The sequence below is a fragment of the Vulpes vulpes genome, chromosome 1, assembly GCF_048418805.1.
Source record: "Vulpes vulpes isolate BD-2025 chromosome 1, VulVul3, whole genome shotgun sequence".
NCBI lineage: Eukaryota > Metazoa > Chordata > Mammalia > Carnivora > Canidae > Vulpes > Vulpes vulpes.
Window position 1 is genome coordinate 14,788,513 of NC_132780.1, and position 16,749 is coordinate 14,805,261.

The window sequence follows — 16,749 nt, forward strand, 5'->3', positions numbered from 1 at the left end:
TTCCTTCGAGAACTTTCCATTGCATTCATAACTTGGCTAACTTGCACAAGAAGTTTGGTTTTTGGCCTATGTCAGTTTTCAACTTGCCTTCCCCATTAAGCATCATCACTCGTAGCCTTCCATTGAAACTGATAAGGCATTTGACTCTTCTTTTGCTTGAATACTGAGAGGCCATTGTTGGGGTATTAATTAGCCCAATTTCAACATTGCTGTGTCTCAAGGACTAGGGAGGCCCGAGGAGAGGGAGAGAGATGGGGAGCGGCAGGCCCGGGGAGCATGTCAGAATATACACAACACGTATTGATTAAGTTCATCATCTTATAACGGCGTGCTTCATTACATTAGAAAAATTGCAGAATTGCAGAGGTCTTATCTCAGGGAGCCCAAGAATGAATCTTGTGGACACAAAAGGGTGAAGTAAAGTGGACGTTTATTAAGTGAAAGTGAAAGCAGAAAAGAAAGAAAATGCTCTCTTGAGTGAGAGTGGTCCCAAATGGCTTGCCACTGAGGATTTTTACGGTCAGTCTTTAATTGAAAACTTGACAGGAAGCTCCTGGCCTTGAGATTCTTGTGCCCTCTTGGATTGAGCAAGGGCTACTGATAAAGCTCATAGAGACTTCCTTCTTGAGGTGTGGTCATTTACAATGTAACTGCCATTTATGATTATAATGTAACCGCCAAAGAAACCTACTCCCTAACCTTCTGGGGTCAGGTGGTCTGCTCCATTCCCTTATCTACTGTTCACTCTGGCTTAGGGCTTCTGCCTGCCAGGAATAGTTTCAGACCCTAGTCAGAGGCCCCCTATCTCTCCCTGCCTGTACCTTAACCCTTTCCTTACTCATTCTCCCCCCCTGGTTTAGTAATCCTAACTGCCATTAGGGTATGAGACAGGACCGCTCTGGCTGCTGCCCATTGAAATGAGGTAGCATGCTGTATGGTAGTTAGAATCTATCCAGGCGGGGGGGGGGGGGGGGCTGAGGTATCGCTCCGGGGTGGGGGGGAGCAGGAGGTCATGATGGCAGCAGATGATACTTGCATCAGTACATGAAAAAGAACAAGCATAAAAAGAATGTCAAGCTCCAGATTGTGATCACATCTCTTAGATAAGATCCTCAATTACCAATTCCACTAAATAGATCAGTGGCTATCTTGATCTTATTTAATTGTTCAAGAATGTCCCCTCCCTATCAATTGGGACACTTTGTGAGAGTTATCTGCAATGTTAAAATAACACACGTGAGGAAACTCCTTGAATCCTAAATGAGGAGGTAGCAATTGTAGATAATCAATAGTGGCTAATCAAAGGTGGTTTCAGAAAGTCCCTCTCTGCCTTCCCTTAATTTTTGGTTAAGTACAGCTAGTGCCTGGGAAGTATCATTTAGAGTCCTGCTGAGTAAACATACTGTTTTGCTTATTTTGTGTTGTAGTCTTAGGGTAACCCAGAGTCCCACCAAAGAGGCAGCCAAAGCTATTATGTTAATTACTCTGAAGTGTACCTCAAGTTGTCTAGCTTAGGCAAACCACTTCTTTTTTAATAAATTATTTTTTATTGGTGTTCAATTTACCAACATACGGAATAACACCCAGTGCTCATCCTGTCAAGTGCCCCCCTCAGTGCCCGTCACCCATTCACCCCCTCCCCCCGCGCTCACCCTCTTCCAACCACCCCTAGTTCGTTTCCCAGATTTAGGAGTCTTTATGTTCTGTCTCCCTTCCTGATATTTCCCACACATTTCTTCTCCCTTCCCTTCTATTCCCTTTCACTATTATTTATATTCCCCAAATGAATGAGAACATACACTGTTTGTCCTTCTCCGATTGACTTACTTCACTCAGCATAATACCCTCCAGTTCCATCCACGTTGAAGCAAATGGTGGGTATTTGTCGTTTCCAATGGCTGAGTAATATTCCATTGTATACATAAACCACATCTTCTTTATCCATTCATCTTTCGATGGACACCGAGGCTCCTTCCACAGTTTGGCTATTGTGGACATTGCTGCTAGAAACATCGGGGTGCAGGTGTCCCGGCATTTCATTGCATCTGTATCTTTGGGGTAAATCCCCAGTAGTGCAGTTGCTGGGTCGAAGGGCAGATCTATTTTTAACTCTTTGAGGAACCTCCACACAGTTCTCCAGAGTGGCTGCACCAGTTTACATTCCCACCAACACTGTAACCCTTTTCTCCGCATCCTCTCCAACATTTGTGGTTTCCTGCCTTGTTAATTTTCCCCATTCTCACTGGTGTGAGGTGGTATCTCATTGCGGTTTTGATTTGTATTTCCCTGATGGCAAGTGATGCGGAGAATTTTCTCATGTGCATTATGTCCATGTCTATGCCTTCCTCTGTGAGATTTCTCTTCATGTCTTTTGCCCATTTCATGATTGGATTGTTTGTTTCTTTGGTGTTGAGTTTAAGAAGTTCTTTATAGATCTTGGAAACTAGCCCTTTATCTGATACGTCATTTGCAAATATCTTCTCCCATTCTGTAGGTTTCTTTTTGTTTTGTTGACTGTTTTGCTGTGCAGAAGATTTTTATCTTGATGAAGTCCCAATAGTTCATTTTTGCTTTTCTTTCCCTTGCCTTCATAGATATATCTTGCAAGAAGTTGCTGTGGCCAAATTCAAAAAGGGTGTTTGTTGCCTGTGTTCTCCTCTAGGATCTGATGGATTCATGTCTCACATTTAGATCTTTCATCCATTTTGAGTTTATCTTTGTGTATGGTGTAAGAGAGTGGTCTAGTTTCATTCTTCTGCATGTGCATGTCCAATTTTCCCAGCACCATTTATTGAAGAGACTGTCTTTCTCCAACGGATAGTCTTTCCTCCTTTATCGAATATTAGTTGACCATAAAGTTCAGGGTCCACTTCTGGGTTCTCTATTCTGTTCCATTGACCTATGTGTCTGTTTTTGTGCCAGTACCACACTGTCTTGATGACCACAGCTTTGTAGTACAACCTGAAATCTGGCATTGTGATGCCCCCAGATATGGTTTTCTTTTTTAAAATTCCCCTGGCTATTCGGGGTCTTTTCTGATTCCACACAAATCTTAAAATAATTTGTTCTAACTCTCTGAAGAAAGTCCATGGTATTTTGATAGGGATTGCATTAAACATGTAAATTGTCCTGGGTAACACTGATTTTTTCACAATATTAATTCTGCCAATCCATGAGCATGGAATATCTTTCCATCTCTTTGTGTCTTCCTCCGTTTCTTTCAGAAGTGTTCTGTAGTTTTTAGGGTATAGATCCTTTACCTCTTTGGTTAGGTTTATTCCTATGTATCTTATGCTTTTGGGTGCAATTGTAAATGGGATTGACTCCTTAATTTCTCTTTCTTCAGTCTCATTGTTAGTGTATAGAAATGCCATTGATTTCTGGGCATTGATTTTGTATCCTGCCACGCTACCAAATTGCTGTATGAGTTCTAGCAATCTTGGGGTGGAGGCTTTTGGGTTTTCTATGTAGAGTATCATGTCATCGGTGAAGAGGGAGAGTTTGACTTCTTCTTTGCCAATTTGAATGCCTTTAATGTCTTTTTGTTGTCTGATTGCTGAGGCGAGAACTTCCAGTACTATGTTGAATAGCAGTGGTAAGAGTGGACATCCCTGTCTTGTTCCTGATCTTAGGGAAAAGGCTCCCAGTGCTTCCCCATTGAGAATGATATTTGCTGTGGGCTTTTCGTAGATGGCTTTTAAGATGCTGAGGAATGTTCCCTCTATCCCTACACTCTGAAGAGTTTTGATCAGGAATGGATGCTGTATTTTGTCAAATGCTTTCTCTGCATCTAATGAGAGGATCATAGGTTCTTGGTTTTTCTCTTGCTGATATGATGAATCACATTGATTGTTTTACGAGTGTTGAACCAGCCTTGTGTCCCAGGGATAAATCCTACTTGGTCATGGTGAATAATTTTCTTAATGTACTGTTGGATCCTATTGGCTAGTATCTTGTTGAGAATTTTTGCATCTGTGTTCATCAGGGATATTGGTCTGTAATTCTCCTTTTTGGTGGGGTGTTTGTCTGGTTTTGGAATTAAGGTGATGCTGGCCTCATAGAACGAGTTTGGAAGTACCCCATCTCTCTCTATCTTTCCAGACACCTTTAGTAGAATAGGTATGGTTTCTTCCTTAAACGTTTGATAGAATTCCCCTGGGAAGCCATCTGGCCCTGGACTCTTGTGTCTTGGGAGGTTTTTGATGACTGCTTCAATTTCCTCCCTGGTTATTGGCCTGTTCAGGTTTTCTATTTCTTCCTGTTCCAGTTTTGGTAGTTTGTGGCTTTCCAGGAATGCGTCCATCTCTTCTATTTTGCCTAATTTATTGGCGTATAGCTGTTCATAATATGTTTTTAAAATCGTTTGTATTTCTTTGGTGTTGGTAGTGATCATTCATGATTTTATTAATTTGAGTCTTCTCTCTCTTCTTTTTAATAAGGCTGCCTAATGGTTTATGTATCTTATTAATTCTTCCAAAGAACCAACTCCTGGTTTTGTTGATCTGTTCCACAGTTCTTCTGGTCTCGATTTCGTTGAGTTCTGCTCGAATGTTAATTAACTCTCTTCTTCTGCTGGGTGTAGGATCTATCTGCTGTTTTTTCTCTAGCTCCTTTATGTGTAAGGTTAGCTTTTGTATTTGAGTTCTTTCCAGTTTTTGAATGGATGCTTGTATTGCGATGTATTTCCCCCTTAGCACTGCTTTTGCTGCATCCCAAAGATTTGGAACGGTTGTATCTTCATTCTGATTAGTTTCCATGAATCTTTTTAATTCTTCCTTAATTTCCTGGTTGACCCTTTCATCTTTTATCAGGATGGTCCTTAACCTCCACGTGTCTGAGGTCCTTCCAAACTTCTTGTTGTGATTTAGTTCTAATTTCAAGGCATTATGGTCTGAGAATATGCAGGGGACGATCCCAATCTTTTGGTATCGGTTCAGACCCGATTTGTGACCCAGAATGTGGTCTATTCTGGAGAAAGTTCCATGTGCACTTGAGAAGAATGTGTATTCAGTTGAGTTTGGATGTAAAGTTCTGTAGATATCTGTGAAATCCATCTGGTCCAGTGTATCATTTAAAGCTCTCGTTTCTTTGGAGATATTGGGCTTAGAAGACCTATCGAGGGTAGAAAGAGCTAGATTTAAGTCACCAAGTATAAGTGTATTATTATCTAAGTATTTCTTCACTTTGGTTATTAATTGGTTTAAATATTTGGCAGCTCCCACATTCAGGGCATATATATTGAGGATTGTTAAGTCCTCCTGTTGGATAGATCCTTTAAGAATGATATAGTGTCCCTCTTCATCTCTCACTACAGTCTTCGGGGAAAATTTTAGTTTATTTGATATAAGGATGGCTACCCCTGCTTTCTTTCTATCAAGGTAGGAAGACGGGGAAAAAAGAAATAAAGAAACAAAAGGCATCCAAAGGGGAGGGGCCCCGCGAGGAGCTGGGCTGAGTCCGGGGCGAGTGTCCCCAGGACAGGAGAGCCCCGTCCCGGAGGAGCAGGAGCTGCACCAACCTTCCTAGCGGAAAGGCCTCCCGGGGAATTGGAGCAGGATCCCCAGAAAGGCGGGGATGCCCTCGGGCTCCCTGGGACAGTAACAGAGGAACTGCGTCCTGGGAGAGTGCGCCGAGCTCCCTAAGGGCTGCAGCGCGCACGGCGGGACCCGGAGCAGCTCCGAGGGGCTCGGGCGGTGGCTCCGCGGAGGGGGCTGCGCGGCCCCAGGAGCAGCTCGGCGGCGGCGGCTCGGGCAGAGGAAGAAGCTCCGCGCAGAGGGGGTGGCTCGGCTCCGGGAACAGCTCGGAGGGGCTCGGGCTGCGGCTCCGCGAAGGGGGCTGCACCGCCGGGAGCGCGAATCCAACAGCGCAAGCCCCGGAGCACAGAGCGACGGGACACAGCCCAGGATCCGGCCTCCCCCGGGACAGGCAGAGGCCGGGAGGGCCCAGGACCGCAAGGACGCTCCTTCCTGGAGCTGAGCAGATCAGCGGCCCCGCCCCAGAGCCTCCAGGCCTTGCAGACTGAGAGCCCCGGAGTTACTGCGGGGGCTGACTCCAGGGTCCCAGAGCTCCCCGCGCCACTGTGGCTTCCTCCCGGGGCCTCACGGGGTGAACAACCCCCACTGAGCCCTGCACCAGGCAGGGGCAGAGCAGCTGCCCAAGTGCTAACACCTGAGAATCAGCACAGCAGGCCCCTCCCCCAGAAGACCAGCGAGACGGACCAGTTCCAAGGAAAGTCAAGGGACTTAAAGTACACAGAATCGGAAGATACTCCCCCGTGTTTTTTTGTTTTTGTTTTTGTTTTTTTGTTTTTGTTTTGTTTTGTGCTTTTCTTTCTTTCTTTCTTCTTGATTTCTGATTGCTTCCCCCACCCCACCCCACCCTTTTTTTTTCCTCCTCTCTTTTTCTTTCTCTTTTTCTTCTCTTTCCCCCCCCCTTTTTTTTTCTTCTTTCTCGTTTTTCTTTTTCTCTTTTCTTTCCTTCTCTCTCTTTTTCTCCTTTTCCCAATACAACTTGTTTTTGGCCACTCTGCACTGAGCAAAATGACTAGAAGGAAAACCTCACCTCAAAAAAAAAGAATCAGAAACAGTCCTCTCTCCCACAGAGTTACAAAATATGGATTACAATTCAATGTCAGAAAGCCAATTCAGAAGCACTATTATACAGCTACTGGTGGCTCTAGAAAAAACCATAAAGGACTCAAGAGACTTCATGACTGCAGAATTTAGATCCAATCAGGCAGAAATTAAAAATCAATTAAATGAGATGCAATCCAAGCTAGAAGTCCTAACGACGAGGCTTCACGAGGTGGAAGAACGAGTGAGTGACATAGAAGACAAGTTGATGGCAAAGAGGGAAACTGAGGAAAAAAGAGACAGGCAATTAAAAGACCATGAGGATAGATTAAGGGAAATAAATGACAGCCTGAGGAAGAAAAACCTACGTTTAATTGGGGTTCCCGAGGGCGCCGAAAGGGCCAGAGGGCCAGAATATGTATTTGAACAAATCATAGCTGAAAACATTCCTAATCTGGGAAGGGAAACAGGCATTCAGATCCAGGAAATAGAGAGATCCCCCCCTAAAATCAACAAAAACCAATCAACACCTCGACATTAATAGTGAAGCTTGCAAATTCCAAAGATAAGGAGAAGATCCTTAAAGCAGCAAGAGAAAAAAAGTCCCTGACTTTTATAGGGAGGAATATTAGGGTAACAGCAGACCACTCCACAGAGACCTGGCAGGCCAGAAAGGGCTGGCAGGATATATTCAGGGTCCTAAATGAGAAGAACATGCAACCAAGAATACTTTATCCAGCAAGGCTCTCATTCAAAATGGAAGGAGAGATAAAGAGCTTCCAAGACAGGCAGGAACTGAAAGAATATGTAACCTCCAAACCAGCTCTGCAAGAAATTTTAAGGGGGACTCTTAAAATTCCCCTTTAAGAAGAAGTTCAGTGGAACAATCCACAAAAACAAGGACTGAATAGATATGATGACACTAAACTCATATCTCTCAATAGTAACTCTGAACGTGAACGGGCTTAATGACCCCATCAAAAGGTGCAGGGTTTCAGACTGGATAAAAAAGCAGGACCCATCTATTTGCTGTCTACAAAAGACTCATTTTAGACAGAAGGACACCTACAATCTGAAAATAAAAGGTTGGAGAACCGGGATCCCTGGGTGGCGCAGCGGTTTGGCGCCTGCCTTTGGCCCAGGGCGCGATCCTGGAGATCCGGGATCGAATCCCACGTCGGGCTCCCGGTGCATGGAGCTTGCTTCTCCCTCTGCCTGTGTCTCTGCCTCTCTCTCTCACTGTGTTCCTATCATAAATAAATAAAAAAAAAAAAAAATTAAAAAAAAAAAAAAGGTTGGAGAACCATTTACCATTCAAATGGTCCTCAAAAGAAAGCAGGGGTAGCCATCCTCATATCAGATAAATTAAAATTTACCCCGAAGACTATAGTGAGAGATGAAGAGGGACACTATCTCATACTCAAAAGATCTATCCAACAAGAGGACTTAACAATCCTCAATATATATGCCCCGAATGTGGGAGCTGCCAAATATTTAAACCAATTAATAACCAAACTGAAGAAATACTTTGATAATAATACACTTATACTTGGTGACTTCAATCTAGCTCTCTCTATACTAGATAGGTCTTCTAAGCACAACATATCCAAAGAAACGAGAGCTTTAAATGATACACTGGACCAGATGGATTTCACAGATATCTACAGAACTTTACATCCAAACTCAACTGAATACACATTCTTCTCAAGTGCACATGGAACTTTCTCCAGAATAGACCACATACTGGGTCACAAATCGGGTCTGAACCGATACCAAAAGATCGGGATAGTCCCCGATCTTTCGGGGGACTCAAGAGAATCTATATTCTCAGACCAAAATGCCTTGAAATTAGAACTTAATCACAACAAGAAGTTTGGAAGGACCTCAGACACGTGGAGGTTAAGGACCATCCTGCTAAAAGATGAAAAGGTCAACCAGGAAATTAAGGAAGAATTGAGAAGATTCATGGAAACTAATGAGAATGAAGATACAACCGTTCAAAATCTTTGGGACGCAGCAAAAGCAGTCCTGAGGGGGAAATACATTGCAATACAAGCATCCATTCAAAAACTGGAAAGAACTCAAATTCAAAAGCTCACCTTACACATAAAGGAACTAGAGAAAAAGCAACAAATAGACCCCACCCCCAGCAGAAGAAGACAGTTAATTAAAATTCGAGCAGAACTAAATGATATCGAGACCAAAAGAACTGTGGAACAGATCAACAGAACCAGGAGTTGGTTCTTTGAAAGAATTAATAAGATAGATAAACCATTAGCCAACCTTATTAAAAAGAAGAGAGAGAAGACTCAAATTAATAAAATCATGAATGAGAAAGGAGAGATCACTACCAACACCAAGGAAATACAAATGATTCTAAAAACATATTATGAACAGCTGTATGCCAATAAATTAGGAAATCTAGAAGAAATGGATGCATTCCGGGAAAGCCACGAACTACCAAAACTGGAGCAGGAAGAAATAGAAAACCTGAACAGGCCAATAACCAGGGAGGAAATTGAAGCAGTCATCAAAAACCTCCCAAGACACAAGAGTCCAGGGCCAGATGGCTTCCCAGGGGAATTCTATCAAACGTTTAAAGAAGAAACCATACCTATTCTACTAAAGCTGTTTGGAAAGATAGAAAGAGATGGAGTACTTCCAAATTCGTTCTATGAGGCCAAAATCACCTTAATTCCGAAACCACACAAAGACCCCACCAAAAAGGAGAATTACAGACCAATATCCCTGATGAACATGGATGCAAAAATTCTCAACAAGATACTAGCCAATAGGATCCAACAACACATTAAGAAAATTATTCACCATGACCAAGTAGGATTTATCTCCGGGACACAAGGCTGGTTCAACACTCGTAAAACCATCAATGTGATTCATCATATCAGCAAGAGAAAAACCAAGAACCTATGATCCTCTCATTAGATGCAGAGAAAGCATTTGACAAAATACAGCATCCATTCCTGATCAAAACACTTCAGAGTGTTGGGATAGAGGGAACTTTCCTCGACATCTTAAAAGCCATTTACGAAAAGCCCACAGCAAATATCATTCTCAATGGGGAAGCACTGGGAGCCTTTCCCCTAAGATCAGGAACAAGACAGGGATGTCCACTCTCATCACTGCTGTTCAACATAGTTCTGGAAGTCCTCGCCTCAGCAATCAGACAACAAAAAGACATTCAAGGCATTCAAATTGGCAAAGAAGAAGTCAAACTCTCCCTCTTCACCGATGACATGATACTCTACATAGAAAACCTAAAAGCCTCCACCCCAAGATTGCTAGAACTCATACAGCAATTTGGTAGCGTGGCAGGATACAAAATCAATGCCCAGAAATCAATGGCATTTCTACACACTAACAATGAGACTGAAGAAAGAGAAATTAAGGAGTCAATGCCATTTACAATTGTACCCAAAAGCATAAGATACCTAGGAATAAACCTAACCAAAGAGGTGAAGGATCTATACCCTAAAAACTACAGAACACTTCTGAAAGAAATTGAGGAAGACACAAAGAGATGGAAAAATATTCCATGCTCATGGATTGGCAGAATTAATATTGTGAAAATGTCAATGTTACCCAGGGCAATTTACACGTTTAATGCAATCCCTATCAAAATACCATGGACTTTCTTCAGAGAGTTAGAACAAATTATTTTAAGATTTGTGTGGAATCAGAAAAGACCCCGAATAGCCAGGGGAATTTTAAAAAAGAAAACCATATCTGGGGGCATCACAATGCCAGATTTCAGGTTGTACTACAAAGCTGTGATCATCAAGACAGTGTGGTACTGGCACAAAAACAGACACATAGGTCAATGGAACAGAATAGAGAACCCAGAAGTGGACCCTGAAATGTATGGTCATCTAATATTTGATAAAGGAGGAAAGACTATCCATTGGAAGAAAGACAGTCTCTTCAATAAATGGTGTTGGGAAAATTGGACATCCATGTGCAGAAGAATGAAACTGGACCACTCTCTTTCACCATACACAAAGATAAACTCAAAATGGATGAGAGATCTAAATGTGAGACAAGAGTCCATCAAAATCATAGAAGAGAATACAGGCAACACCCTTTTTGAACTCGGCCACAGTAACTTCTTGCAAGATACATCCACAAAGGCAAAAGAAACAAAAGCAAAAATGAACTATTGGGACTTCATCAAGATAAGAAGCTTTTGCACAGCAAAGGATACAGTCAACAAAACTAAAAGACAACCTACAGAATGGGAGAAGATATTTGCAAACGACATATCAGATAAAGGGCTAGTTTCCAAAATCTATAAAGAACTTATTAAACTCAACACCAAAGAAACAAACAATCCAATCATGAAATGGGCAAAAGACATGAAGAGAAATCTCACAGAGGAAGACATGGACATGGCCAACATGCACATGAGAAAATGCTCTGCATCACTTGCCATCAGGGAAATACAAATCAAAACCACAATGAGATACCACCTCACACCAGTGAGAATGGGGAAAATTAACAAGGCAGGAAACCACAAATGTTGGAGAGGATGCGGAGAAAAGGGAACCCTCTTACACTGTTGGTGGGAATGTGAACTGGTGCAGCCACTCTGGAAAACTGTGTGGAGGTTCCTCAAAGAGTTAAAAATAGATCTGCCCTACGACCCAGCAATTGCACTGTTGGGGATTTACCCCAAAGATTCAGATGCAATGAAACGTCGGGACACCTGCACCCCGATGTTTCTAGCAGCAATGGCCACAATAGCCAAACTGTGGAAGGAGCCTCGGTGTCCATCAACAGATGAATGGATAAAGAAGATGTGGTTTATGTATACAATGGAATATTCCTCAGCAATTAGAAACTTCAAATACCCACCATTTGCTTCAACGTGGATGGAACTGGAGGGTATTATGCTGAGTGAAATAAGTCAATCGGAGAAGGACAAACAGTGTATGTTCTCATTCATTTGGGGAATATAAATAATAGTGAAAGGGAATATAAAGGAAGGGAGAAGAAATGTTGGGAAATATCAGGAAGGGAGACAGAACATAAAGACTCCTAACTCGGGGAAACGAAATAGGGGTGGTGGAAGGGGGGAGGAGGGTGGGTGTTGGAGGGGAATGGGTGACGGGCACTGAGGTGGACACTTGACGGGATGAGCACTGGGTGTTTTTCTGTATGTTGGTAAATTGAACACCAATAAAAATTAATTAAAACAAAAATGGGCACAGCTAAAGAGCTGATGGGAGGTGACAATATAGCTGGCAAGGAAATTTAGTTATTCTTGAGACATATAACATTTTAATTATTAGAATATTAAGTGATGACCTTATTACCAAAACATATTAAAACTTTAAGAGTGGCATATCATCTGAAAAATAGTTTGTTTTTTTTAATTCATGAGAGACAGAGAGAGAGAGAGAGGCAGAGACACGGGCTGAGGGAGAAGCAGTCTCCATGAAGGGAGCCCGACGAGGGACTCGATCCCAAGACTCCAGGATCAGGCCCTGGGCTGAAGGCGGTGCTAAACCGCTGAGCTACCCAGGCTGCCCTCAACAATAGTTATTACATTTACCCAGACAATATAACCTAGGGCTTATCATTATTTGTTTGTTGGTGCTTCCCACGTACCTTAACATAACCATATAAACAAGCCTAATTGGTCAAAACTGCTTTGTTTATCATTTAAATCTTGGAGAAGTTTGTTAAAAACCTGGGTGCACCCAGATGGGGCACCTGGGTGATCAGTGATTGAGAATCAAGTATGGAGCCTGCTTGTCCCTCTCTCTATGTCTCTGCCTCTCTTTGTGTGTCTCATGAATAAATATATAAAATCTTAAAACAAAACCTCAGAAAGTTATAAAGAATGGGCCTACGTAGGATTATAGTTCATTATAAAAACCCAAAACTTAATTATTTATTTGACAAAAATGACCTTAAGATTCTGAAGGCAAATATGTAGGGTCAGACAATTGTTAGCAAAACTTAGGTCTTTCAATAATGAGAAGCTTTAACTAAGTAATCAAAGACCTGAAAAGACAAAAAATAGAAACTGGTTTTCCTGGATAAAGAAAAAACAACTTTTTTTTTTTTTTTACATTTTATAAAGACGAGACCAACGATTTAAGAAAACTTTGTCTTTTGAACTGAAAGTAAGCATAATTTCAATCTTCTACTGATGTACCTTTAGAATCCATTCATTTTAATCTTAGTCCATCCTGACCACATATCAAATGTTTTCCCTAAGATTTCCCTTCATAAACCTTCCACAACTTTCCTTCACATCCAGCTTCGGTCCAAGTCATTTATTTTCAAACAACCTGTCTTATTTAGGAAAAAAATCACCTTCTTTTACCTTAACAAAAATATTTTCCCATTCCTTACATCTTGCTTACGTATCTCCTACTTTTCTACATGCAGAGTTGTTTCCATTCTTTCTGAAAGTCTTCAATTACACTTAGCAGAATTTTAACTCTTAGTACAAACTAAGTAGCAACCAAATATGAACTGTTACACCAAAACTCTTTAGAGGGCAAATTTATGAGTCCTTTAAGCACAAGCTATGTTTACAAGCAGATTCAAATATTTGGGGTTTTTTGTTGTTGTTGTTGTTGTTTTGTGGGTATTTTTGCAGTAAGAAGTCAAAAGCACAAGCCTACATCTGGTAATCAATGCTCTAGTACTTTATCCTGTTTGGAGAAAACCTAGACCATCTAATGAATTCAATCCCAATTTATCATCTGAGCAAAACTTCTAAGTTTCAGGTCACCAAAGACTTTGAAAGCTGTCTTAGCAATTACCCATGAAAACTTTGAGACAGATAATTCACCATCATTGTAAGTTATCTGTTTGCTGACCAACTGCCACAGGGATCATGATCTTATTGGACCCTCAGTAACTCTTGGTAGAACACAAGTTTCACATCTAATGTTGGTAACTTTAAGACATGTTTAAAAATAATAATAAAAAAGAATTTTTTAAAAAAGACATGTTTAGGGGCACCTGGGTGGCTCACTGGTTGAGTATCTGCTTTCCACTCAGGTCATGATTCCGGGGTCAGATCCCAGGGTCCTGGAATCGAGTCCGGGTCAGAGGGGCTCAGGGGGCTCCCTGCTCAGAGGGGAGTCTGCCTCTGCCTCTCTCTTTCTCTCTCATGAATAGATAAATAAATTCTTTTAAAAAGATAAAGACCTTTTTATTTTAATTAAACCAAAACCTGAAATTAGTTTAAATAGTAAATTATACTGTACCTGGATTCCCTTTAGAAGTCAATCAATTTGTTTCCCACTGTCCATTTGTACCACCAGGAGAAATGGTGGGGAAATCTGGAGTGAGCAGTGTCCACAGGCCACACTTAAGGTTGTACAGAAACAGGAAGAGGAGTTGGGGAAGCAGAAGAGGCAGGGTGCTGCCCAGAGGCAGAACAACAACATTCTGGGTCCTAAAGCCTGTCAGCTCCAACAGATGAGCAGATGCACATTTGTGTTCATTTGTTTTCCACCAAAGTGGAATTAGGCAGTCCATGTCAGGCAGGCCAGGGAAGACAGGGAATCTGTCCAAAACAAAGGGAGCTTTGACAGCTCCTTGGGAATATTCCGTAAAGTCCCGGTCCTCAAAGAGACTAAGCAGAGACAGCTGGTTCCAATTATAGACACTAACCTGGGAAATGAGGGGGAAGCCCCACATGTACTAGGAGAAGGAACAGTGTGAGAGAGAGTTAGCACCCCCTTTGCTAGGGAGGGCCTGTGTTTCCTCCAGCAACCTGAGTTTATTCTGAGAAGGTCAATTTAGATACTTATCAATCCAATCTGTTAGGAGGGAATTTATTAGCCAGACACGTTTGGGCAAACACATTCTGCCAGTGGCCCTCAGGTCAAGGTCCTGGTGGAACGCAATGAAAATACCTTTTTTTAAAAAAACAAACAAAAAAAATACATTTTATTCAGGGGATCCCTCGGTGGCTCAGCGGAAAAGGCTGAGGTTAGGTCAGATGAGGAGTAGGGACTTCCTCTTTACAAAAAGCCTGTTATTTATAATCTAATGCTCCTGCGATAGAGACCTGGCATCTGTATCCCTTCTCATCTGGAGTCTGCTTCTCCCTCTCCCTCTGCAGCATCCCCTGATTGTTCTCTCTGTCTCTCTCTTTGTCAAATAAATTTTTAAAAATCTTTTTAAAATTAAGATATATGTAATATTTTGATATAATAGCTTGACTAACTTTGTCAAACAACCTCAGTTTTCTAATATGTAAAATAGCAATAAAAGCAATCCAAATTTCAGCATTAGCTAGGATCTGGATGTCATTGTCCTAATTGATGCCTGGCTTGCTGGCTTTTTTCTTTCCTTCTTTCGTATATTTTTTTATTGGAGTTCAATATGACGACATATAGCATAACACCCAGTGCTCATCCCATCAAGTGTCCCCCTCAGTGCCCATCACCCAGTCACCCCCAACCCCCCTTCCACCACCCCTCCCACTACCCCTTGTTCATTTCCCAGAGTTAGGAGTCTCTCATGTTCTGTCTCCCTCTCTGAAATTTCCCACTCATTTTCTCTCCTTTCCCCTTCAGTCCCTTTCACTATTTTTTATATTCCCCAAATGAATGAGACCATATAATGTTTGTCTTCCTCCAATTGACTTATTTCACTCAGCATAATACCCTCCAGTTCCATCCACGTTGAAGCAAATGGTGGGTATTCGTCATTTCTAATGGCTGAGTAATATTCCACTGTATACATAGAACACATCTTCTTTATCCATTCATCTGTCGATGGACACCGAGGCTCCTTCCACAGTTTGGCTATTGTGGACATTGCTGCTAGAAACATCGGGGTGCAGGTGTCCCGGCGTTTCACTGCATCTGTATATTTGCGGTAAATCCCCAGTAGTGCAGTTGCTGGGTCGTAGGGCAGATCTATTTTTAACTCTTTGAGGAACCTCCACACAGTTCTCCAGAGTGGCTGCACCAGTTCACATTCCCACCAACACTGAAAGATGGCTCCCCTTTCTCCACATCCTCTCCAACCTTTGTTGTTTCCTGTCTTGTTAATTTCCACCATCCTCACTGGTGTGAGGTGATATCTCATCGTGGTTTAGATTTGTATTTCCCTGATGGCCAGGGATGTGGAGCATTTTCTCATGTGCTTTTTGGCCATGTCTATGTCTTCCTCTGTGAAATTTCTGTTCATATCTTTTGCCCATTTTATGATTGGATTGTTTCTTTGCTGTTGAATTTCGTGAGTTCTTTATAGGTCTTGGATACTAGCACTTTATCTGATTTGTCATTTGCAAATATCTTCTCCCATTCTGTAGGTTGTCTTTTAGTTTTGTTGACTGTTTTGCTGTGCAGAAGATTGTTATCTTGATGAAGTCCCAATAGTTCATTTTTCCTTTTGTTTCCCTTGCCTTCATAGATGTATCTTGCAAGAAGTTGCTGTGGCCATGTTCAAAAAGGGTATTGCCTGTGTTCTCCTCTAGGATCTGATGGATTCGTGTCTCACATTTAGATCTTTCATCCATTTTGAATTTATCTTTGTGTATGGTGTAAGAAAATGGTCTAGTTTTATTCTTCTGCACATGGCTGTCCAAATTTCCCAGCACCTTTTATTGAAGAGACAGTCCTTTTTCCAGTGGATAGTCTTTCCTGCTTTATCAAATATTAGGTGACCATAGAGTTGAGGGCCCAGTTCTGGATTCTCTATTCTGTTCTATTGATCTATGTTCTGTTTTTGTGCCAGTACCACACTGTCTTGATGATCACAGCTTTGTAGTACAACCTGAGATCTGGCATTGTGATGCCCCTGGTTCTGGTTTTCTTTTTCAATATTACCCTTGGCTATTCGGGGTCTTTTCTGATTCCACACAAATCTTAAGATGATTTGTTTCAACTTGCTGAGGAAAGTCCATGGTATTTTGATAAGAATTTAATTAAATGTGTAAATTGCCCTGGGTAGCATTGACGTTTTCACAATATTAATTCTTCCAATCCATGAGCATGGAATATCTTTCCATCTCTTTGTGTCTTCCTCCATTTCTTTCAGAAGTGTTCTGTAGTTTTTAGGGTATAGATCCTTTACCTCTTTGGTTAGGTATATTCTTAGGTATCTTATGCTTTTGGGTGCAATTGTAAATAGGATTGACTCCTTAATTTCTCTTTCTTCAGTCTCATTGTTAGTGTAGAGA

At 41.7% G+C, this 16,749-nt stretch overlaps 1 protein-coding gene across 6 annotated transcripts in view; it reads right to left on the reverse strand.

Annotated features, from left to right (window-relative positions):
• CARD8 (caspase recruitment domain family member 8) overlaps positions 1-13,957 on the reverse strand; it is a 47,508-nt gene extending 33,551 nt beyond the window's left edge. For 4 of the 6 annotated variants that reach the window (XM_072756067.1, XM_072756076.1, XM_072756057.1 and 1 more), the window contains exon 1: positions 13,817-13,938. The gene's annotated coding sequence lies outside the window, so the exon portion shown is untranslated. Of the gene's footprint in view, positions 1-13,782 lie in introns of all 6 variants that reach the window. The other 2 variants (XM_072756084.1, XM_072756051.1) reach the window with 1 other exon arrangement.
• Between the last annotated feature and the right edge of the window lie 2,792 nt (positions 13,958-16,749).